Source organism: Ranitomeya variabilis, chromosome 1 (assembly GCF_051348905.1).
Source record: "Ranitomeya variabilis isolate aRanVar5 chromosome 1, aRanVar5.hap1, whole genome shotgun sequence".
In the NCBI taxonomy this organism is placed as follows: domain Eukaryota; kingdom Metazoa; phylum Chordata; class Amphibia; order Anura; family Dendrobatidae; genus Ranitomeya; species Ranitomeya variabilis.
In genome coordinates, this window is record NC_135232.1 from 509,596,927 (window position 1) to 509,622,682 (window position 25,756).

Consider the following 25,756-nt stretch of genomic DNA (forward strand, 5'->3'; position numbering starts at 1 on the left):
ACAGCAGATTTGGTTTGCCATAGGTTTACATGGTACTGTAACCCTGATGGGAAATTGCTACGAATCCGCAGCAGCCAATCCGCTGCAGATCCGCAGCCAAATCCGCACCGTGTGCACATACCCTAATTCTAACCCTAGTTCTAGCCCTAACCCTAGTGTAAAAAAATAAATAAATAAATAAATATATTTTCTTTATTTTATTATTGTCCCTACCTATGGGGGTGATAAAGGGGGGGTTATTTATTATTTTTTTATTTTGATCGCTGTGATAGAACCTATCACAGCGATCAAAATGTACCTGTAACGAATCTGCCGGCCGGCAGAGTCGGCGGGCGCACTACGCCTGCGCCCGCCATTTTGGAAGATGGCGGCGCCCATGGAGCACACGGACGGACACCAGGAGGGACACCGGAGGTCGGTAAGTATGAGGAGGGGGGGGGGGAATCGGACAGCGGGGGGAGGGATCGGACTGCGGGGGGGAGCAGACAGGAGGACGGAGGGGAGGACAGCAATTACTGGACGGAGGACCGTGGGGACAAGATCGGTGGTGGTGGAGGGGGGCAGATCGCGATCTCCAGCCATGGTTGATGCTATTGCAGCATCAGTCATGGCTGGATTGTAATATTTCACCAATTTTCATTGGTGAAATATTACTATTGCTCTGATTGAAAGTGAAACGTCACTTTCAACAGCCAATCAGAGCGATCGTAGCCACAGGGGGGCGAAGCCACCCCCCTGGGCTCAAGTACCACTCCCCCTGTCCCTGCAGGTCGGGTGAAATTACAGTTAACCCTTTCACCCGGCCTGCAGGAGCGCGATCCGACCATGACGCATATGCTGTGTCACAGGTCGGACTGGCACAGGTTTTCATGATGCATACGCTGCGTCAAAGGTCGGGAAGGGGTTAATAGATCCCACTAAAATACCGTAGGGTATAAATATCCAATCGGTCTAAGAAAAAGACAAAAAATAAACACACCAAGTGGAGACCGGTAGGTATATATCACAATACCAAATCAACACCTTGTAGCCCACAGGCCACACAAAACACCTCTATTTCATAGATTTAATGAATAACAGAACGATCTCACCCAGCGTTGCTGTTTTTTAAAGAAGCATTCATAGGACTCCAGAATGTCCGTGAATCCCGGGGGAGGCTTTAAAAACAACATCCATACAATACCCCGATCCTTAGGACAAGTTGAGGACCCTGATCATAACATCCCCAGAAATGTAGCTCCCGACGCGTTTCCCTTGGCATCAGGGGAGAGAAGCCTTTCATAATGTTACGGGGAGAAGCGCGGTATCGGTAACTCCTCTGACATGAGGAAGCCGGGCCTTACCTCGTGTGCTTGTGCTGCTCTCAAATTGGACGCCAGATAGAGAGGCGAGACGTCATATCCGGTGTGCCCCCTTGTGGAGCGCATTGGTGACACGCACACGTCACCACCGCTGCGTCCCCATATGGAACGCCTCAGTGAAGCGCTGTTCTGGCTTCCTGTTTACAGGTGGTCACATGATCGCTATTATGTCGTCACCAGCCGGTATGCCGCAGATAAGATACATAATATCACATAAGTGTAGTTTACAATAAAACACATGATGGAAACCAGGTGTATTTGTAAAATATTACAACGCAGGCTTTCCAACCCGCCCGAAGTAGTTACTTGAAAATTTATAAGGCAATACAATCAACCTTTACAAGTATTTAACTCCAGGGTGGCGGATTCATTTTATCAACCATTTATTAACCCATATCGGGGGGAATAAAATATAAAGTCCTGGGGCGTGGCTATGTAGCCGAGAAGGAAGCATCTTAGGAGAGCTCCGTATATCCTGAGCTGATCCTGCCGTATATACTGAGCGTGACCGAGCGGTACTAACCAAAATTGGAACCCCAGGCATCGGAGAGTCTTGTGGATCTCCTGGGAGACCGCTGTGGAGATCCGTGGAATCGGGAGGTGCGGGAGCCGAAGCAAACAGGAGACCCCCACGTGCAGCGGCGGCCATTTTCAGAGCGCGCCAGGGAACACAGGACGCGGCGCTGCTCTCTGCTGGAGCCGGGCCCCTTTCACCTTGGAAGCGGCGGTGGCCGACCGCGCTGGTGAGAGCAGCGGGGTACCTGCACGCAGGAGCGGGGAGGACATACGGGACGCGGCGCTGCTCTTTGCTGGAGCTGGGCCCCTTTCTTGGAGGCGGCGGTGGTGGATAGTGCTGGTGAGAGCAGCGGGGTGCCTGCACACAAGAGCTGGGAGGACTGATACAAGCGGCGGTACGTGCCTGGGGCAGCGGCCATCAACTTAGCGCACACCCTGACAGATAGGGAAGTTGCTCTTCTAATCTTATCAGCGGCGCTGGGCGAGTGAGCGTGTGCCTGAAGAAGTAGGGGTGGTGCAGTGTGTGCCCTCAGAAAGTGGGACCTGCGCCCCCCTGTCGGGTGGACACCTTCCCTGCTAACGCCATAACATTACAGGGATTAACCCCTTTCTTGCTGCTCCCCCTGTGGTAACTGAGACTGCACGGCTTGTGTGTTACAGCGGCTATCTCTATATCTCTGATACCTTAAGCTACCTGCCCAGTGGACTCTTGTCTTATAATTTTGTGCTTAATAATACGGGACTCGAAATCGGAGTACAGCTTATCCATAATTACCTCTGAGATCACTTTGTGAGATCCCCTTGTGTGTGCCCACCATGCAGCACTCTAGAGGAGCAGCGGCTGATGAAAAACTAAAAAAATACGCTAAGGACGATTCTCATGATAATGTGCGCAATCTTAGAAACAATCCTGCACCATCTCAGCGCAAAGGTTGCCCCTCTGAAAGTAACGAGGAGGGAGAAGAAGATGAACTGACTCTTAAACAGGCATCAGAGCAGTTGATGCCGGCTATCTCCCTCACTAGATCATCTCTTACGGAGAAAATAGAAGATGTGCACACTGAGGTGGGTCGCCTGCAACATGACATGCAAGCTATGAGTGGGCGTATTTCGGAGGTTGAAACGAGGGTGTCTCATACAGAAGACACTATCACTCCTATGGAGGCTAAACTGACTAAAGCTGCTGGATCCGTAAATGCTTGGAAGCAAAAGGCAGACGATTTGGAAAATAGACTGCGCCGCAATAATATCCGAATTATAGGTCTCCCGGGGCGGTCGGAGGGTCAGCAGCCCGAGCAATTTCTAGAGGAATGGCTTAAGTTTTCACTGGGAGATGGATTCTCCTTGACATTTTCGGTGGAGAGGGCCCATAGGGTCCCGACGAGACCTCTTCCTCCTGGAGCTCCACCACGACCTTTCCTGGCACGTCTCCTTAATTGTAGAGACAGGGATGCCATCCTTCGTTTGGCGCGACAGAAGGGCCTCATTAAATTCGATAATGCTACCATATCGATTTTTCCAGATTTTTCCATGGAACTTCAAAAGCAGCGGGCACGATTTATGGATGTCAAGAAACAACTTAGAGATAAGAGCATCATCTACTCCATGCTCTATCCAGCCCGGCTCCGTATCGTCCATAAGGGCTCCTCCTTATTCTTCACAGACCCAGCGGAGTCGACCGAGTGGCTACGGTCTCGCGGAGGGCCGAATGTGGAAGACTCCTAACCTGGGTTCCTTGACTAACGGCAATATAAATGGAGCTTTCTGTCTGGGTGCGGAAAATGTCAACAATACCGGATACTGAATCCAGTGAGGGTATCCCCTTTTCCCAGGACTGTGGGAGTATGGAAATATACTCCCCTACTGTTCAAGTTTTGTTTAGTTTGGTTTTATGTACCAGTTTTGGTTGTTTACTAAATATGGTTGCCGCTAATACTAACTCTTTGCTCTGTGTGATGTTGCTGAACTGCATCCGAACAATAATGATATGCATTAATTCTCCCTTGAAAAGTAAACATGGGGGCTGAAATTATATGTATGACCTGGAACATATGAGGTATTAAAACCCCTCGAAAGAAAATTAAAGTATTTTCGCAGATAAAAAGATGTCACCCTCATATCGTAGCACTAATAGAGACACATTTAACAAGGGACACGGCTCTATGTATGCAAAAACCATGGGTACAATGGTCCCTACATGCCTTCCACACTAGCTATTCAAGAGGGGTCTCTCTGCTGATACACAAGGAGGTCAGATGGGAGGCCAAGGAGGCGAGACGTGATCCAGAGGGTCGTTTCATCTTTATGCATGCATTCATCAACTCACGAGAGTATGTGTTGCTGTGTATCTACAACCCCCCTCCTGCTAACATGTCAATCCTCCGTATGGCTCTGGGCTTCTCCTTAAAATATCCGGAAGCCAACGTTATTTGCATGGGAGACTTTAATTTAGTTATGAATCAATCCATGGATAGATTGAGATTAGACGACGCAGCAGCAGGGGAAGCTTTACCTCAACCCCCCCCCCCCCTCTCAATTGGCACTGTTTATGGATGGTAGCGGTTGGCTAGATTTATGGAGAATAAGTCATCCAGAAGTTAGGGGCTACACCTGCCACTCATCTACTAGGCAGTCTTTATCTCGAATAGACTATATATTTGGGTCGGGTGGTTTGGCATTATGGGTGGATAGTATTGAACATGGTAATCGGGGGATCTCAGACCATAGCCTAATTATTCTTAAACTTAAATATGGGCAATTCGATAATAATAGATCCTGGAAATTGAATCCCTTTTGGTTAAAATTAATAGACTCTAGTGATAGGACGGTCGATCAGTTGAATGGTTTTATTCTAACACACTCGGAACTCCAAAACCTTGGTTTATTTTGGGATACCCTGAAGGCATACTTGAGAGGATGCTTATCTTCTACCATTTCCTATATCAAGAGGGTGACGGCGAGGGAGGACGAGGAGATAGAGCAAAGATTAAAAGACTCAGAGGCCACTTATATAGCTAATCAGTCCAGCAGTAATAGAATTCAATGGCTTACTTCCCACAGACTATATACCCAACACGCAGACGTTAAGTCAAAACGCAAATTATTTTTCACTCGTCAGTCCTATTTTGAGCTGGGGAATCAGGCCAGTACACTCCTGACCTTCTTGGTGCGCCAGCACAGCGCCTCCAACACAATATTGCAGATCCGGGTGTCCGATGGCTCATTGGTGTCCTCTACTGATGGAATACTTCAGGGCTTTTATGATTATTATACTTCGTTGTACAAGTCTAGTAGTGGTTTTGATGTTGATGAATGCTTGGATTATTTATCGGCTATAACGTTCCCCTCGCTAAGCCCATTCCAACGAGCCCTTATGGAGGCTGAATTTACCCTGGAAGAGGTAGAACATGCTATAGCAGATATGGCTACTGGGAAGGCCCCAGGACCTGATGGGTTTCCCATTGAATTCTATAGGAAATACCGTGATAAATTAGCACCTATATTACTGAAGGTACTCAAGGGAATATGGGAGGGGGAATCTGTGCCCGAAACGTTTTATGATGCTAATATTATCTTGCTCAGGAAGGAAGGGAAGGATCCTCTAGATTGTGGATCATATAGACCAATTTCTTTGGTGAATGTGGACTATAAAATCTTTACTAAAATCCTAGCTACTAGATTGAATACGATCATATTAGATCTCATACACCCGGATCAAACCGGTTTTATGCCCGGGAAAAATACTTCTATCAATATCAGACGGGTGCAATCGGTCATTCAATATAGTTCACTAGAACCGGATAACAGGTGGGCATTGGCTTCGCTGGACGCAGCCAAGGCTTTTGACTCCCTTGAGTGGTCCTTTTTAATTGCATGTCTGCGGAAATATGGGTTTGGGAATAAATTTCTGAGAGGGACAGGTACATTATATGCGAAGCCTGGGGCTCGTATGGTGGTGAACGGCTCTATGTCTGCACCATTTTCTTTGCATAGGGGAACTCGCCAAGGATGCCCTCTCTCCCCAGCTTTATTTGCCTTGGCAATAGAGGCCTTGGCAATACGGATGAGGTCCTCTGTAGACATTAAAGGGATACATATTGCTGATTGAGTGGACATTATTGGTCTTTATGCTGATGACATGGTGGTGTTTATGGACCAAACGGAAGATACATTACCAAAAGTAATAACGATGATTGATAAATTTAGTAAATTTTCTGGTCTCTATATAAATTGGGATAAGTCTGCTCTGATGCCTCTCTCCCATACCCCAATGTCATGCCTTGAAACCCTCTCGCTGCTGCCCATTGTCTCCAATTTTAAATATCTGGGAATACATATGTCCCAGCGCAGTCACCTAGATTTGCATCTCAATATATATCCACTCCTGGACGTGGTTAAATCTAAATTTGCTACCTGGGACAAGCTCCCGCTATCTGTGGCTGGTCGTATCAACCTGATCAAAATGATATTGCTCCCAAAATTGAGCTACTGTTTTCAGCACAGTGCCGTTTTAATACCCAAATCTTTCTTTGCAACCCTAAACTCCCTTACTACATCATTCATATGGGGGAAGGCTAGGCCTAAACTTAAATTATCCACCCTGCAGAGACCCAAGCAGGGGGGTGGGGCGGCCCTACCGGACTTCTATTTATATTACCTTGCTGGACAGGCTAAAATGATGAATATGTGGATGCCCAGGAAATCCCTTCCTAACTCTGAAAGTCATATACTGCATTCAGCTAAAATTGATTGCCCGCTGGGGTTTTTGGAGATGGAGAGAATTGCTGTTCCTCGTTTGCTACCTTTGCTCCGGTTGGCACGATCAATATGGAGGCAAATTAAAAAAGTAGCAAAATTTGTCGATATAGCAGCCGAAATGCCACTGTCGAATAATAGTTATTTTCCGGGATTATTGGGCCACCCGTCCACTGAATTTTGGATATCGTATGGTGTCCTCAAAGTGAGTAATATACATAACCAGGGGATTTTTGTTTCCTTTGAACAATTACAAAATACTTATAACATACCGAAGTCTCAATTTTTCCGCTACTTACAATTAAGATCAGCCTTCCAATCACATGTACGGAATATGGGTACAGGTCGAGCTATTTCAACTCTACCGTTAATAGGAATTCCTAATTCGCAGGGTCCTCAGGGACTTACCGTATATACTCGAGTATAAGCCGAGATTTTCAGCCCAAATTTTTGGGCTGAAAGTGCCCCCTCGGCTTATACTCGAGTCACGGTCGGCGGGTGAGGGGGAGAGGGCGCTGAGGCATACTTACCTGCTTCCGGGGCTCCTGGCGCTCCCCCTGCCCGTCCCACGGTCTTCAGTGCCGCAGCTCTTCCCCTGTTCAGCGGTCACATGGGACCACTCATTAGAGAAATGAATAGGCTGCTCCACCTCCCATAGGGGCGGAGCCGCATAATTCATTTCTCTAATCAGCGGTGCCAGTGACCGCTGACAGAGGAAGAGGCTGCGGCACCGAAGACCAGCTGTCCGGGGGAAGGAGCGGGACGCCGGGAGCAGGTAAGTATTACATATTTACCTTCCCTCGTTCCACCCGCCGGGCGCCGCTCTGTCTTCGCGTCCTCTTGTTCTGACTGTTCAGGTCAGAGGGCGCGATGACGCATATAGTGTGCGCGCCGCCCTCTGCCTGATCAGTCAGTGCGGAGAGATGCCGGGACCGGACGCTGAGGAGCTGCAAGCAAGAGAGGCGAGTATGTGTTTTGTTTTTTTTATTGCAGCAGCAGCAGCAATGGCACAGATTTATGTGGAGCATCTATGGGGCAACGGTGCAGAGCACTATATATAAGGCACAGCTTTATGTGGAGAATCTATAGGGCAACGGTGCAGAGCACTATATATAAGGCAGAGCTTTATGTGGAGCATCTATGGGGCAACGGTGCAGAGCACTATATATAAAAGGCACAGCTTTATGTGAAGCATCTATGGGGCAACGGGGCAGAGCACTATATATAAGGCACAGCTTTATGTGGAGCATCTATGGGGCCATAATCAAAGGTCAAAGGTGCAGAGCATTATATATGGCACAGCTATCTATGGGGCCATAATCAAAGGTGCAGAGCATTGTATATGGCACCGCTTTCTATGGAGCATCTATGGGGCCATAATGAACGGTGCAGAGCATTATATGTGGCACAGCTTTATGTCGAGCATCTATGGGGCCATAGTGAACGGTATGGAGCATCTATTTTTAATTTTGAAATTCACCGGTAGCTGCTGCATTTTCCACCCTAGGCTTATACTCGAGTCAATAAGTTTTCCCAGTTTTTTGTGGCAAAATTAGGGGGGTCGGCTTATACTCGGGTCGGCTTATACTCGAGTATATACGGTATTTCCTCTTTATATACCTATCTGTTATCCATAGGCAAAGGATCTACCATAGATTCAATTAGGGGGAAATGGGGGAGGCTTCTTCCAGATACACTGGGAGAATGGGATGAAATCTTGGAATCTCCAACTAAGGTATCCCCATCAATCAATAATAGGATGACCCAACTGTACATCATATATCAATCCTATTTGACCCCGACTCGTCTTTTTAAAATGGGTCGTCTTCATTCATCAGACTGCTTGAGGTGTCAGTCTAGTGATGCAGATTTTATCCATATGATATGGAAATGTCCTGTTTTTCAATATTGGAGAGAGGTGACGATACTATTGACATCCTTGGTGTCGATCCCTGTCCCACTTGAGCCACTGGTATGTTTATTTGGAGTATGGGAGGCGGAGGCCTGGGATCATCATACAGGAATTTTTCTGAGGGAGACGCTGTTTATGGCACGAAAGGTGTTGGCACTACGGTGGATGGGAGGTTCTTGTCCATCTCTTAGAGCATGGGTTGACTTAGTGAACTCAATTATTCCGTATGAGCGGACATTGTATCAAAATAGAGGTTGTCCAGCCAAATTTGAGAAGATATGGGGAAGATGGAACTCCACCTGCCATACTGTTTAGGTTAAAATAACTCAGTATATGCATAAGAAATGGGTGTACGATTATGCAGACACTATTTATTCACAGGGCAGAATCTATTTAGAACTCTCCTCCAGGCGGCATTGTTAGTTTTAGAGGTTTTATTAGAAGTTAACGTAGTTAAGATTCAAAATAGGACATTAATGATTAACATGCACTGTTTATTACCTTTGCAATACTTTAGACATGGCTATGTATGGTCATTTTCTGTAATTAATGGATAATGATGAATACAAGCAAATGTGTGTATGATTTATCCTGCAATTAATAAACGAATTTAAAAAAAAATGTATAAAGTCCTACTACTTATAATCATAAAGGAGGACATTAAACAGTGGGCATTAGTAGTCTCATGCCTTACGGCAGAAACCAGACAAAATGGTACTGCAGCTTACTATTAAAAAAGTCACAGTAAGGTAGAAAATCAAATATAGTATGTGTCACAGATGTATTTATACAACAGAGGATTGGACATAGGAGAAATGGTGGGAGGGGGAGATCTAGCCGATTTCTTATCTGCACCTATGGTAGTCTATCAAATCCCTACCTAAACAGTGGGGGTTGGCACCCTAGAATAGAAATGAGAATGGTGCCCCCAACTCCACGACGACTGACCCTAGGGGCCCTATATATCCCTATCCTAACAGACACTATCTAAGTGTGATGTATTGTACATAGTCTGTTTAGAGTCTTGTGCTTGGGTGCGAGGAAGACACAGTAGACACAGGTTTAGTTATGACTTGCTTGTATTACTGCATACAAGTATGCCACAGGAAAAAAGGCTTTACACAATTGCAGGTACACAGGCAGGAGACATGGCAGATGACACGGCAGATCAGAATAAACGTTGAGTTCAACATGAAGCACAAACTGGTTCAGAGTCTCTCTCTGTGTTACTTCCCTTGCAAATGTAGATTAGCATGCAGCAGAGTTCCAGTGTCCACAAATACCAAGTCCAGACTTCCAGGAGCAGGTCACAGGCTGACTGCAGACATGATTCAGAAGCCCTGATTGAACAGCTGAGGCTCCTTATAAAGGCAAGAGACAGAGAACAGGGCGGAAACAAGGAAGCTAGGAACTCCATACTGACTCAGGGCAAAGTAGCTACAACAAGACAAAGCAAAAATGGCGACGGAAAACTTAGGTTTCAATAACAGAAAACAACAGCAAATGTAGCAAAAATACTGAGAACCTTACATTACTCCCCCCTTAGGGACAGCCTCTGGATGACCTCAGAGCAGGCTTGTCTGGGTACCTCTGATGGAACTGGCGGAGTAAGCGAGGAGCATTAATGTTAGTAACCGGTTCCCATGAGTTATCCTCAACTGGGTAACCCTGCCATTTAATCAGATATTGTAGCCGATTCCTATATAATCTGGAATCCAGAATCTTCTCAACCACAAATTCCTCCTGACCATCAATCAGCACCGGATCAGGATGGGGAGAAGAACGTCCAGGGAATGTATTGGGTACTGCTGCCTTTAGTAAGGAAACGTGAAAGACAGGGTGAATTTTCATAGTTCCGGGCAGTTGAAGACGGCAAGCAACGGCACTTACAATCCTACTGATCTTATAGGGTCCAATGTACTTATGTCCCAATTTGGATGATGGGATTCTCAATTTAAGGTTTTTGGTTGATAGCCAGACCAAGTCTCCTACCTTGAAAGCTGGTGCAGGTTTGCGAAACTTATCTGCTGCTCTTTTATACCTTTCCTGAGCCAATTGCAGATTTTCCTTTAGCAGATCAATATTGCGTTGTAAAGACGTGATTCTTTCAGCCACAGCTGGCAATGGCGTATCTATGGGAAATTGAGGCAGAATGTTAGGATGATAACCTAGATTGGCATAAAAAGGAGACTGCTTAGTGGAAGCGCTCTGAGAGTTATTATAGGAGAACTCAGCCAGTGGAAGTAAATCCACCCAGTCATCCTGTAGGTGGCAGATAAAGCAGCGGAGATACTGCTCCAGGGTCTGATTAGTCCGTTCTGTTTGTCCATTAGTCTGGGGATGAAAAGCAGAAGAAAGGTTTACTTTAATGTCCAATGCGGCACAAAAATTCTGCCAAAACCTTGAAGTGAATTGCACTCCTCGATCAGAAATGACCTCATCTGGTACTCCATGCAAGCGAAACACATTTTGAATCATTAAATCTGATGTTTGTTTAGCAGTGGGTAAGCCGATGCAGGGAATAAAATGAGCCGCCTTTGTTAACCGATCCACTACCACTAGAATGGTGTTTTTCCCTTGCGAGGTTGGCAACTCCACAATGAAATCCATGGAAATGGATCCCCATGGACGGGTAGGGGTGGGTAGGGGTTGCAATAGACCCGTTGGCGAGGAACGTGGTGTCTTGCATCTCGCACAAACTTCACATGAAGTGACATAGTTTAGAACGTCCTTTCTGAAAGTGGGCCACCAAAAGAAACGTGAAAGAAATTCCTGTGTCTTTAGAACTCCTCTATGCCCAGCTATCTTAGAATCGTGGATGAGTTGCATTACTCTTAATCTGACCGTTTCAGGTATATACAGGCGTTGCCCCTGAAACCACACACCACTCTTATAAACAAGACTTACGTCTCTAGGAGGTTGTGCCAGCAAAGAATCCGCATGGTATGCTTCCTTGATGTCTTTGAGTAGGTCTTGATTATGAATCACTCCCAGGAATCTAGAATCAGGAAGAATAGTCTTAGGAGGAGTAGGTGGACAGGTCTCTGTTGAATGGATCCTAGAGAGTGCATCAGCCTTTCCATTGTGCGATCCGGGCCTATAAGAGATTATGAAATTAAATTGGTTTAGGAAAAGATTCCAACGAGCCTGACGAGGAGTCAGGCACTTAGCCGACCTTATAAATTCAAGGTTGCGGTGGTCAGTTAGGACGACTATTTGCTGTGCAGCTCCCTGAAGAAGGTGTCTCCATTCTTTGAATGCGGCAATAATAGCTAGCAATTCTCTATTGCCTACATCATAGTTCCTCTCAGCTGCAGATAACCGCTGGGAAAAGAAAGCACAGGGATGAAGCACATTCTTCTCACCTGTCCTCTGAGAGAGAATAGCTCCGATGGCACAGTCTGAGGCATCCACTTCTATTATAAAGGCAAGTTCAGGGTTGGGATGCACTAGGATAGGAGCTGTGGTAAATTTATCCTTCAGACTGGAAAATGCTTCTTGAGCTTGAGGGGTCCAAGTGAAGCTAGACGCTTTCCGGGTAAGTTGTGTGATAGGTGATACTACCTCAGAAAAATTCCTAATAAAACGTCTGTAGAAGTTGGCAAACCCGATGAAGCGCTGCACTTCTTTCACATTCTTAGGAACTGGCCAATTCTTGATGGCTTGGGTCTTGCTTCCATCCATACTAATTCCTTGTGTAGACATTACATACCCCAGAAATTGAATTTCGGTCCGATGGAATTCACACTTCTCAAGTTTAATGTAAAGATGGTTTTGTCTTAGGCGTTCTAAGACCATTCTCACGTGTCCATGATGTTCCTCTGTGGAGTTAGAAAAAATCAGAATATCATCCAGATAAATCACCACGAATGTATCCAAAAGATCCCTGAAAATGTCATTCACCAAGTGTTGGAAAGTGGCTGGGGCGTTACACAGACCGAAAGGCATAACTAGATATTCAAAGTGTCCGTAGCGTGACCTGAATGCAGTCTTCCATTCATCCCCAGGTCTAATACGGACCAAATTATAGGCCCCACGGAGGTCCAGTTTAGAAAAAATCTTGGCATGCCGTACTCTCTCCAATAACTCAGGAATCAATGGCAATGGATAACGGTTTCTAATAGTAACCTTATTGAGTTCCCGATAATCTATGCAGGGTCTAAGAGATCCATCTTTTTTCTTCACAAAGAAGATGGGTGCACCTGCAGGAGATGAAGAGTGGCGTATGAAGCCCTTGGCTAGATTTTCGTCAATATAGTCCTTCAACGCCTTTAATTCGGGCCCTGCCAGAGGGTAGATCTTACCAAAGGGTATTTCTGCTCCGGGCAATAATTCAATTGGACAATCGTATGGACGATGAGGGGGAAGCTGGTCAGCGTTCCTTTTGTCACATACATCCGCATACTCCTGGTATATAGCTGGTAGTTCAGAGACTGACGTGGGTCTCTTAGGAACCGAACAAGCTGAAACTTCTGGACCCATCTGTTTCTCTGGAAAATGCAGCTCCTTGGTCTCCCAGTTAATTGTAGGGTTCTGAGCCTGCAGCCATGGTAGCCCTAGAATAATGGGGAAGTGGGGAGAAGAGATGAGCATAAAAGACAGCCTCTCCTGATGATTCTTACCCATAAGGACCTTCAAAGGCTCTGTTTCTTGATCCACTGGTCCAGAGGTTAGCAGGGAACCATCCACAGTCTCCATCTGTAAAGGAGTAGCCTTCTTCACTGAACGTATCCCATGTTTCTGGGCAAAGGAGATGTCCATAAAATTACCGCTTGCCCCTGAGTCAATCATACCAGAGCTAGACACCCAGACCGAGTCAACCCAGAGCTTGATGGAAAGAAAGCAATGAGACTTGTTCTTACAGCTCAGCTGAGACACTGCTGAGGAAACTTGAAAAACTGCCGCATTTACACAGTCATCAGAATCCGAAATAACAGAGTTTAAGTCCGAGAAATCAGCATCTATCGCTGCAGATCTTTCTGGAGCCTGAGGTTCAGACATGACTGATCTCCTTTCACAACACTCACAGTGAATGACTGCTGCAGTAGTTTTACGAGAACGGCTGGGGCAGTTGATAATGAAGTGCCCTGACTTACCGCAATAGAAACATAGATTTTCCTTTAAGCGATGTTCTTTGCGTGCGTCACTAACCCGTCTCTGTAAAGAGTCTACCTGCATGGGTTCAGGTTCTGGTTCCCGTGTGATCTTGCTCAGAGGGTCCCTAGCTGGGGAGGAAGGTAGGAAATGGTTAATGCGATTATTTTCAGACCATCTCTCCTGTCTGCGTTCAGTAAGACGGGCATCAATACGGATGCAGTAGTTAATAAAGTCACCTAACGCAGTGGGAGGGTCAGCACGAGCAAGTTCATCTTTAATCATGGGAGACAACCCTTTCCGAAAGATAGATTTTTTGGCAGAACTGTCCCAAGTGGTATCGAGGGCCCATCTCTTGAAATCCAAGGCATATTCAACTACTGAGCGCTTACCTTGGCGCAAAGTTAACATGGCTGCTTCAGCTGTCGCACCTCGGTTAGGGTCATCAAACACCTGCGCCATGGCTGAAATGAAAGCATCCAAATTATTCAAACACTCATCCTCAGTCTCAATCAGGGGGTTTGCCCACATCAGAGCTTTGTTGGAGAGCAGCATAATTATAGTAAGCACTTTGGACCGTTCCGAGGTAAATTGCGAGGCATGTGCAGAAAAAAAAAGTTTGCATTGGTTAATAAACCCCCTGAATTTTTCACGTTCACCACCAAAATGAAAAGGGGGTAACTTGGGAAACCCAGATCCCGGAGGTAGGGGTGGTGCCCGGACTTGTTCCTCCAATGCCTCAATCCTAGCTCGTAAATCCTGAGTATTTTGTCCGAAAACTTGCAGATTGTGGTTGTTCAGATCCTGCAGACTTGCAAAGCTGGTCTTTAAAGCCTGTATATCCGCAATTATTGTATCGGTAATTCCACACAAGTCCTTTAAGCGAGCCTCCATTTTCCCAGATCCTTTAAGGCAGAAGTGCTAGAAAAGGAAAAAAAAAAGCACACAATAGTGTTTACCCGTGGTAACACACCTGGCTGGAAAGAAGGGAATGCGCTCACCTGAAATGGTTGTGAGAAGTCACAACCACTGTCATCACAGAAGGTATAAATGAAATATCTTCCCAGATCCTCTAAGGCAGAAATGCTGGAAGAGAAACAAGGGCGCACAATAGTGTTTACCCGTGGTAACACACCTAGCTGAAAATAAGGGAATGCGCTCACCTGAAATGGTTGTGAGAAGTCACAACCACTATCATCGCAGAAGTATAAAGGATACACGGTCCACAGCAGACACGGCGTCCTCAGACCCAGCAGACACTAAAGTTGGCTTCTGAATCTTGTGATGTATTGTACATAGTCTGTTTAGAGTCTTGTGCTTGGGTGCGAGGAAGACACAGTAGACACAGGTTTAGTTATGACTTGCTTGTATTACTGCATACAAGTATGCCACAGGAAAAAAGGCTTTACACAATTGCAGGTACACAGGCAGGAGACATGGCAGATGACACGGCAGATCAGAATAAACGTTGAGTTCAACATGAAGCACAAACTGGTTCAGAGTCTCTCTCTGTGTTACTTCCCTTGCAAATGTAGATTAGCATGCAGCAGAGTTCCAGTGTCCACAAATACCAAGTCCAGACTTCCAGGAGCAGGTCACAGGCTGACTGCAGACATGATTCAGAAGCCCTGATTGAACAGCTGAGGCTCCTTATAAAGGCAAGAGACAGAGAACAGGGCGGAAACAAGGAAGCTAGGAACTCCATACTGACTCAGGGCAAAGTAGCTACAACAAGACAAAGCAAAAATGGCGACGGAAAACTTAGGTTTCAATAACAGAAAACAACAGCAAATGTAGCAAAAATACTGAGAACCTTACACTAAGTGCAGGAAAAGAGAAAGGTATTTCTTGCTGTAGAGAAGGAAAAAATAGAGAGGTGGTCTCAGGGCTGTGGAGTCGGTAAGCCACAGTTGCGACTCTGACTCCTGGATTTTATCAGGTTCCGACTCCTTCATAAATGGCCAATTCGTAACAAATTTACTGTTGTAAAATATTAACATCGTGCTTATTCAGTTTCTCACCATCATATAAGTAATCAGACCACTTAGAGCAAAAACTATATTTATTAGAATACAATTAGAATATAGCAAATGACTTTTATAAACTTTTCTAAACTCTTGTAAGTAAATATGCAATAAACACGGTTATGCAGTTAATAAGAAGAAATCGATAAATTTGTCCTCAGAAAAAGTATTGCCTCTGTCTGATCCTCCTTCATGGATGCCCTCAAATCTGATCTAATTATTTTGAGAGCAGAGAACAACCTCTCTACACTAACTTGGATTGGTGGCAAAGCAGTAACCACTCGGGCAACATCTCTGACAATGTCAGGATACAGAGGAATCGCTTGTTGCACTGTTATTTTTGATGAACGGTCAAATTTCTCAATTTCTTTTAGTGCACATGAAAAATTCTGCGGAAATGTACTGGCTGTGTTCTTTGATGGGGATGACTCTTCTTCCATGCGGGAACGCTTTGCACGGTCCTTGTGATCCAAATATTTTTCGAAATTAAATTCTTCATCAGTTGATGAGGGTGAAAATGTGGCAGGACGACCAAATTCTTCTTGTTCCTCCTGACTGTTCTGCAACCCTTTCATCCTTACTGCTATTTCAAACAGAGCTTCTTTTCCTTTTGTTAGCTGCTGATTATCTAGAAGAATCCGATGCATTGGGTCTACATAAACAGCTACCAAAAGAATGTTATTTTGTAATAGTAGCTCCTCTCTCCGTTTCATTGATGTAGCAATGCCACTTGCAATTAACCCTCCTCTTTGGGACAGGCGAAACATCAGGTTCTTCCACTCCTTTAAGAAAATACCTGGAGTTAAGTCCTCTGCTTGTAATTTTTTAGTCACTGTAAATGGGTGCTCTAGCAATTTTTCCAGCTCAGTCACCTGATTCCACTGACTTTCTTTAGCGTCAGTTGAGGGTTAGCCATGTCTACAAGAAAGGTTTTCAGTTCAACCAAGCGCTGAATCATTAAGTAAGTACTGCCCCATCGTGTGGCTTGATCAATAATTGCCCCTTTTCCAGCACATCTCTTCAAAATTGAGTAAACTTTAGGGGTTCTGGCAACAGTAGCCAATTTTCTCACCTTGCCAATCAGTGCAGCAGCATGTCCTTCTTGCAGACTGTCTCTTATAGCCAGCTGTAACGTATGCACAACACAGCGCATGTGATGAATGAAAGAACGTATTGACACAGTTTCAACAAGATCATCTAAACTATCATGTTGCTGTTCATCTGAAGCAACTTCAGTTTGCTCCTCAGTTACAATACTGTGTTCCTCTATTTCAAACATTTCTGTGTCTGTGGACCCAGAATGTTCTTCTAGCTGCTGGTCACCATCATTACTCTCATTCATTAGTTTAATAGTACTTATCATATTTGAAGCATTGTCAGTTACGACAGAAAGAACTTGCTCTTTTTTAAGTTCATAGTCTTGCAGAACCTTTTTTACCAAGACCTGGAGAAACTCACTGGTGTGATGAGCTTTGGTGTCTTTTACTGCCAATGTCTTGGTAACCATTTCATTTTTGTCACAAACAAATCGGACATTGATGGCAAAATAGTTCACTCTGTGACGTGTGCAGGCATCCATTTTAAGAAACAGAAAGCGTCCCTTGAGTTTTTTTAAGTTCTTCCTTTTGTTTAAAAGCTTCTTCGATTACTAATTTTCTAATACTCTCTCTCTCTCCAGAGAAACACCAAGTTTGCAGGCCATTTCCCCATTCAGACACATAAAAGCTGGTAGTGAAAATAATGGAATAGGCACACTATCCTTTACAACAAGCTCTATGATCTGTTTTTTAAATGTATCTACTGTCATTGTTACAGAAACTTTGTCACTGACAAAATATCTTGCAACTGATGGCTGCAAAGTTCTCTGCTCCTTTGTTTGGCTGGTAGAGCTGGGCACTGGTTCATTGGTTTGGATGCAGTCTCTCATCCACTGCTTTCAGTACTTCTGGATGAAAGCGCTGTAAATGTCTCTTTAGATTAGAAGCTCTGGTAGGAGCATTTTTATCTTTGCCTGAATATGCACTGATCTTGGCTTCACAGCATTTGTTTTTGTCTGGATCATTTGTCATACACTGACAGACATAATGTTTTCTATCTTGAGTGATGGTGAAATGTTCAAATACAGCTGATTTAATGTGACGCTTCTTTGACATTCTCAGGTTTTTAATTCTGCATTCACAATCCAAATGACAATTGTTTTTCCTAAAAACAATTATACAAAATTATAGCCAGGTCGTACAACTGATATAGTGGTCATGTTCCTCATGTACTCACAGTTAACTGATACAAAGTTTGTTGAAAGGATAATACTTCTTACAGTCTTCCTCTTCTGAGTAGCAGCTGTGAGATGCTTGGAAGACGCACACCTAGTAAACATCTAGTCTAGAGGAGGAGCTTTACTACTAAGAATTTGCAACACATTTTCACTTTCAGTTTCATACATTGTAAGTAGGGGGGTTGGGGCACCATGATGTTAACCAAGTAGAAGATTAGATAAGGGCAGTGGAGAACAGTGACACACAAGAAGTAAGAAATGTCTCTATCTCCAGCAGAACTGCTTATCACTGTTGTTCATAGTTTGATAGAACATATATATTTCAGTAACATTTATAAAATTCATATGAAAGTTCAATTATGAAATATTAATACATTTTTTTTAAAGCTGAAGTCGGAGTCGGTACATTTCTACCGACTGACTCTAACCAAAACTAACTCCGACTCCACAGCCCTGGGTGGTCTCTGTGGACCAGGGGATACCTATCAATGCATATCATGGGTGCTTATCCTATTCATTGCCCTACCTAGCAATGGGGATTGGCACACTAAGGGGAAGCGTAAATGGCGCCCCCATTCCACGACGGCTGACCCTTTGATGACCCTTTCATATAAAACAATTAAAAGTGAGGGTCTCATTAAGGCCCAGGGGTTGTTGCGTTTTAAGACGAAAAATCCATTTCGTCTCGCATTGTAAGATCCTCCTGTCCCAGTTGCCACCTCTTTTTGGTGCCTCCATCATATCAATTCCCATAAAGCGCAAATCAGAATTCTCCCCGTTATGATCACTAGCCATGTGTCTCGCTAGAGGCGTATCCCTCTTGAGGGCAATATCCCTCAGGTGCTCACCTATACGTCTCCTGAGTTCTCGTGATGTTTTGCCAACATATTCTAAGCCACAAGGGCAAGTGGCTTTATAAATTACTCCCTTGGAGCGACAGTTAATGAAATGTTATATTCCTGATTTGTCACATTGCTCCTAAAGGATTGTCCTGTATCCATTACGGGGCATCCCACACATCTGCTACATCTGTAGCAGCCCTCAATATTACTGGTGAGCCATGTTTCTCTTTTTGGAGGCTGACAGTGGCTATGCACCACTCTATCCCCTATGGATCTACCCTTTTGATAGGTGATCCGAGGGTAGGGTCCCACCAAATCTCCAACGTCCACATCCATCTGTAAGATGGGCCAATATTTTTGTAAAATGGATCTAAACTGATGTGCTCCAGCATTATAAGTCGTAATAAAATGGCTTATACCTGTTTCATCTTTTCGTTGGGTTGGATTCAATAGTTGGGTTCTACTAAGTTCTTTCGTATCTCTGTACGCCTTTCGTAGAATCCCATCAGGGTAACCCCTATTCAAAAACCGTTTTCGTAGGTCCGCTGCCTGCTCCTGAAAGTCATCCTCAGATGAGCAGTTGCGGCGAACCCTCATGTATTGTCCCTTTGGGATGCCCTTCTTTAGTGGGACAGGATGGTGGCTGTCCCATCTAAGGAGGGCATTAGTAGCAGGAGGCTTTCTGTGGATTTTTGCTTTGATGTCACCATCCCTGGTTTTTGAAATGTTAATATCCAGGAACGGTAACTCTTCTCTGTTGTATTCAAAAGGTAAATGTGAAACCCAAAGGGTTCATGTTCAGTTTGGCCACGAAATTGAGGAGTCCTGTGATGTCCCCATTCAAAATCAATAGCACATCAATATAACGTGACCAAAACATGATGTTTGCACATTCTTCCATGTAGAGGTCGCTGAACACAATATTTTCTACCCACCAGCCCAGGAGCAAATTCGCGTAAGATGGTGCACAGGAATTGCCCATCGCAGTGTCCCTGAGCTGGTGGTATAAGGTGCCATTAAACAAAGACGTTCTTTGTCAGGCAGAATTCCAAAAGTCTAAGAACAAACGCATTATGTTCAAAGCATTGTTGACCTCTGCCCCTAAGAAAGAATTCAGCTGCTCTCAACCCATCCACATGGTTAATAGACGAATACAATGCCTCTACATCAATACTGCACAAGATTGTCTCGGGTTCAAGAGTGAGGCCATCCAACTTTCTTAGAAGATCGGTGGAGTCCCTCGTGTATGAATTTAAAGATGTCACAAAAGCTTTTAGAATTTCATCCAGATATATTCCGACATGATGGCAAATACTATCAATTCCTGATACTATAGGCCTCCCTTTCAATGGTGACACACCCTTGTGAACTTTCGGGAGGCAATAAAAAGTCGCCATAACAGGATGTAAAGAATTAAGGTAATCATACTCGTTTCTATCTATGAGTGAACCAACAAGACCATCATCTAGAATCTCTTTCAATTGTCTGGTGAACACAGAGGTTGGGTTGCTGGACAGTTTTTCATAAGAGTTCTTATCTCTCAAAATTGTCTCACACATGTTTTGGTAATCAACATGGTTCATAACCACCGTATTTCCACCCCTGTCCGAGGGTTTTATAATAATGCTTTGATCTTGTTCCAAGGCATGCAGAGCTTCCATCTCTAACCTTGAGAGATTATATTTTGGCCCCCTCTTTTTCTGTGTCCCCAGAACTTCCAAATCTTTTGTCACTACTTCCAGAAATACATCTAAGGTAGATTGGTCACTCTGTAGGCATGGCATTTTACAACTTTTTGATTTTAGACTAGTAAAGGGCCCATGTCCTGTATGTTCCGGAGTAGGATCGGCCAGACCGTATAAGAGTCTTAATATCTGCCAGAAGCCCATCTAGTATTCTCATTTCCTGACACATACGTTTGTCTTCTCTAATGAAATGCTTAAGTGGTGGTGCGTGAGGGACGAGGGAGACTCCATTTTGGATTTAGGAACTCAGGCCCCATATTTTATCCAGAGATCTCCCTCCGCTCCTGAATTGTGTCCCTCACCCTTGGGAAAAGTACAAAATTCCAAAAAAGAGCAGAACTTGATTGGCAGGCAAACTCGCCTGATCTTAACCCCAGAGAGAATCTATGGGGTATTGTCAAGAGGAAGATGAGAGAGACAAGACCCATCAATGCAGACGAGCTGAAGGCTGCTGTCAAAGTCACCTTAGCTTCCATAACACCTCAGCAGTGCCACAAGCTGATCGCCTCCATGCCATGCCATGCATTAATTGATGCAGAAGGAGCCCCGACCAATTATTGAGTGCATTTACTGAACATACATTTCAGTAGGCCAACATTTCGGATTTTAAAATCATTTTTCAAGCTGGTGTTCTAAAGTATTCTAATTTACTGAGATAATGACTTTTGGGTTTTCATTGGCTTGTAAGCCATAATCATCAACATTAACACAAAGAAACACTTGAAATAGATCACTCTGTTGGTAATGATTATATATAATATAGGAGTTTCACTTTTTGTATTGAAAAACTGAAAAACTAACTTTTTGATGATGTTCTAAATTTTGTGAGAACCACCTGTACATGCTGCCCGATCCACAGACTGCATGTATCAGGCACTGGCTGTATGATCCAAGCCACGTATATTTGACAAAAAAGCCCGTCCCCAGTGGCTTCTCTCAGACTACTGCCAGCGATTGACAGGATTCTGCCTGCATGCATGTATAGAGACGCCACCGGGCACTTGACTTTTCGACCATTTGCTTATGTGTCTCAGTTCCAAGCATTTTTTTCTCTGAAATGCCAGTCTTTCATAGTGATATATACATGGCTGAGATCATACAGCTAGGGTCTGATACATGAAAAGTTTGCTTTAACTCATTCTGCTGCCAGCCACAGACAGTGCAACCAAGCGGCTACAGATAGCAAACAGAAAAATTTTCATGAAAATCAATTAAAAAAAAATAAATAATGATATAACTATATAACCTCCTTAATCCTTATGTACAAATCTAATATACAGGATTATTGCTAATGATAGCATTCAGACAGTGATTGTGCAGGGATTAACATATGAAGGAGCCTGGAGCAAGACATACTATACAATATTTTGTATACCAAACCATAGATTTGACGGACGAAAAGTTGGACCTCTGTCCAAAAGGGTTTCCCTAGAAATTCCAGATCACCAAATGTGGACGTTGATGTAGAAGTATGTAGAAATTCCAAGTATTGGTGAAAAGAAACAGCGCACGTGCGAATATACAGTAGAATAGCTCCAAAGATATATATAATGCAAAAAAAAATTGAGAAAGTACCGTATAGATTTTCTGATAAACAGGACTAAAAGGCACAATCATAAGGAGACTGGTTCAAGTATTATATCCACAGGGCAGTATAGTGTTAAAGTGCTTGTGCATTAACTAGAAGGAATATTTCCCTAGTGGGACAATGACCTGTAATCAGGTGGTTATAGAGAAAAGTGCCTGTGCATATAGTTGGCAAAATAATCAGTCTATATATAGATATACTATATGTGCTAATGGCCCGAATTTGAGAGTAGTACATGCCAGTTACAGATTTGCATGGCTATGAGAATGAGGCCTGCTTCCTAAAGCAAAGGGAGGCTGGCTGCATCAGCTATACATGCCGTAAGTGGGTGCAGTACAGTATCCAACTCAATAATGTAGTAGTGTGACTGGATCAGTCCTGCATCCATCTGCCCCGGCGCATGTTACGTCCACACTTTCTAAGGGGGCATGCCACTTCCTGGCCAAGGCATGAATTTTAGTCTGCACTTTTCAGGTTTTTCTTGTGCACTAGAGGCCTATATTTTCTCTCTGTGTACACTGCATTTTACTCTCTATGCGCTCCACAGACATTCAGGCAAGTACATTATAATGACATGTGTTGCCTGTGTGTGCCACAGAGCACAAGCAATCCATGATACCCAATGTGCCAGTTCACATGGCTAATTTTCCACACGGGCCTACGGTTTGCGCGGAACGATCACAGAATGCAGTACTTTGGTTTGCTTTACGGACCAGACTAAAGTATTTAAAATAGCAGGCAGCTCCTATACTTTTATAACGAATGGATGAGCACATGGAGCTGGGGAGGCAAGTGGCCTGAGTCTTAGTACAGGAGTCTTGAACCCAATGTTATAAACAGAAAGTAACATCTGATACCTCACTGAAGATAGATTGTATAGAGTGAATGAACAGTGTGGGGAGATCAGAAGTGACTGATCAGTGGAAAAAGTCAAAACTGTGTTATCTTTGCTTCTACTACTTATGGGAAAATATAGTTACAAGTGTACAATTCGGCAACTCCAGAGCAAATGAGCCTCTATTTATTTATTTATTTAATTATTAATTAATTTAATTATTATTTATTTATTTAATATATATATTACTCGGGTACTCCCTCCACTTAGAGGTGTGCCACTGATCACAGCACTACAGTTCTCAAAATGGCCACCGATGGAGAAGCATATGACGACACCCTGTCAACCTACTAATAAAAACTATATATTAGTAAGTGCTACAAAATTGAAAGGGTTACTCCAATCTTAGATGGCTACATTTGCAAAGTGGTTGTAAAAAAGAAGCCACTATGCAATTTTTTTGTTATTCAAAGCTGCCTCATACATAGCAGCATAAAAAGCGCCAGGTTTGGATCAGCAGTGCGACAATACTGCTAGCTGGAAGTGTCAGAGCACCTGCCACACCCTGAAATCAGAAAGTCAGGAGGCTGGGGAGTGAAGTGCTCCTGAGCACAGAAGATGGAATGATGGCATTAACCTTCATTTATTAAAAATGAGAAAAATAGTAAAATCCTTAAAAAAAAAAACAATTTTGCAATGTTCTGAAATAATTTTTTTTAAAAAGGTACAAAATCACAATGATCCCATAACAAAAATCCTAGAAGATGGCATAACACCAGAATTTATTTATGCAAAAAAAAATTTGAGTTAAATACCTTATAAAAATCCCTGACTTTTGTTTTCTGCTACAGCTCTCATATAGAGATGTTAAAGGGAATCTGTCACCCCATTCTTGGCCTATAAGCTGCGGCCATCGCCATCAGGGGCTTATCTGCAGCATTCTATAATGCTGTAGATAAGCCCCCGATGTAACCTGAAAGATAAGGCTTCTTTCACACTTGCGTCGTTTGGAATCCGTCGCAATGCGTCGTTTTGGGGAAAAAAACAGATCCTGCAAATGTGCCCGCAGGATGCGTTTTTTGCCCATAGACTTGTGTTGCCGACTGATCACGACATATGGCCATAGGTCGAGTCCGTCGTGCACTGGATGCGTCGTGTTTTGGCGGACCGTCGGCACGAAAAAACGTTCAAGGGAACTTTTTTCGTACGTCGTGTCCGCCATTTCCTACAGTGTATGCGCGGCCGGAACTCCGCCCCCTCCTCCCCGGACTTTAGAATGGGCAGCGAATGCGTTGAAAAACTGCATCCGCTGCCCACGTCGTGCCAAATTTTCACAACGTGCGTCGGTACGTCGCGCCGACGCTTAGCGACGTACCCGTACCGACGCAAGTGTGAAAGAAGCCTAAGAAAAACAAGTTAGATTATGTTCACCCAGGGGTGGTCCCGGTGCGGTCCGGCGCCTCCCATCTTCATACAATGTCGTCCTCTTTGTTTCCTGTGCAGGCGTACTTTGTCTGTTCTGTTGAGGGCAGAGCAAAGTACTGCAGTGCGCAGGCGCTGGGCCTCTCTGACCTTTCCCGCCGCCTGCGCTCTGCAGTACTTTGCTCTGCCCTCAACAGAGCAGACAAAGTTTGCCTGCGCAGGAGCCGTGACAGGAAGCAAAGAAGAGGACGTCATCGCATGAAGATGGGAGGCGCCGGACCCGGACCGCGACGCCCATCGGACCAGACTGCACCGGGACCTCCCCTGGGTGAGTATAATCTAACTTGCTTTTCTTATCTTTCAGGTTACATTGGGGGCTTATCTACAGCATTACAGAATGCTGTAGATAAGCCCCTGATGGCGGTGGCCACAGCTTATAGGCCAAAAATGGGGTGACAGATTCCCTTTAAATATGCAAATTCTCTCTTCAGAGTGGAAGAGGACTTGAACTTTAGTGATATCTATTGGAAGTAACAATTGTAAAAGTCAATATCAACCCTTTAACGAGCCTTGTCACATGACTCAAGGCAAAGCTTGTGAAAGGGTCGATAATCGGCTATGGACGCTTGTCACCTTACTGAAGTCAGCGCTCGGCACTGAAGCTGCGTTATCACGCTCACCGTCTCCTGGATGTGGCATCATGCCACTGCTCAGAAATGCACCCAGATGTGGCGGCGTTGGCTTTCGTTGTGGGACGTGGGATTATCGTTGGATAGGTGAGGAATACTGAGATTTTTTGTTTTTACATTAATAAATGAGTAAAAGGTGGCAGGGAGTGTATTTCAAATAAAGACTTTTTTCTGTGTGTTTTGTTCAATTAAAAGGACTAAGGGAGTAGTAATGGGGTGCCTTATAGACGCCTCTCCATTACTAACCACTCCCTGGGCTTGATGTCAGTTGACATCAAACCCTGTACTTATAGCCCACTTGCCTCCAGGGCTGTGGAGTCAGGGTCCATTTTGGTGGAGTCAGAGTCTATATAAAATGGACAGACTCCTAAAATAAATAAAAGTGGGTAGAGTAGTTCAGTGCATTATGTGATGTACATTTTTTTCCACAAAAAGCTGGGAAAGTTATGATATGTCCTATAAATGTCTGTTCTGTTCCTGATCCAAGGATCTCGGCTTTCAGGTGACCTGAATCTGTGCTGCACTTTATGTACATGCTCAGCACTGAAGCATGTAAACAGCTGTGAGATGATACTAATAGCCTGAGAAGCTCCATGTTTATTACCCCCTTCCCAGACAATAAATATCAGCCCCTAGCTGTCAGCTTCCCCTCAACTGGTTAAGAATAATATGGGGGACCCCAAGCTTTTTTTTTTCCC

General features: G+C 44.3%; 1 protein-coding gene across 2 annotated transcripts in view; it reads right to left on the reverse strand.

Moving 5' to 3' along the window:
* HAUS8 (HAUS augmin like complex subunit 8) overlaps positions 1-25,756 on the reverse strand; it is a 181,877-nt gene that overhangs the window by 105,610 nt on the left and 50,511 nt on the right. The window lies entirely within an intron of this gene.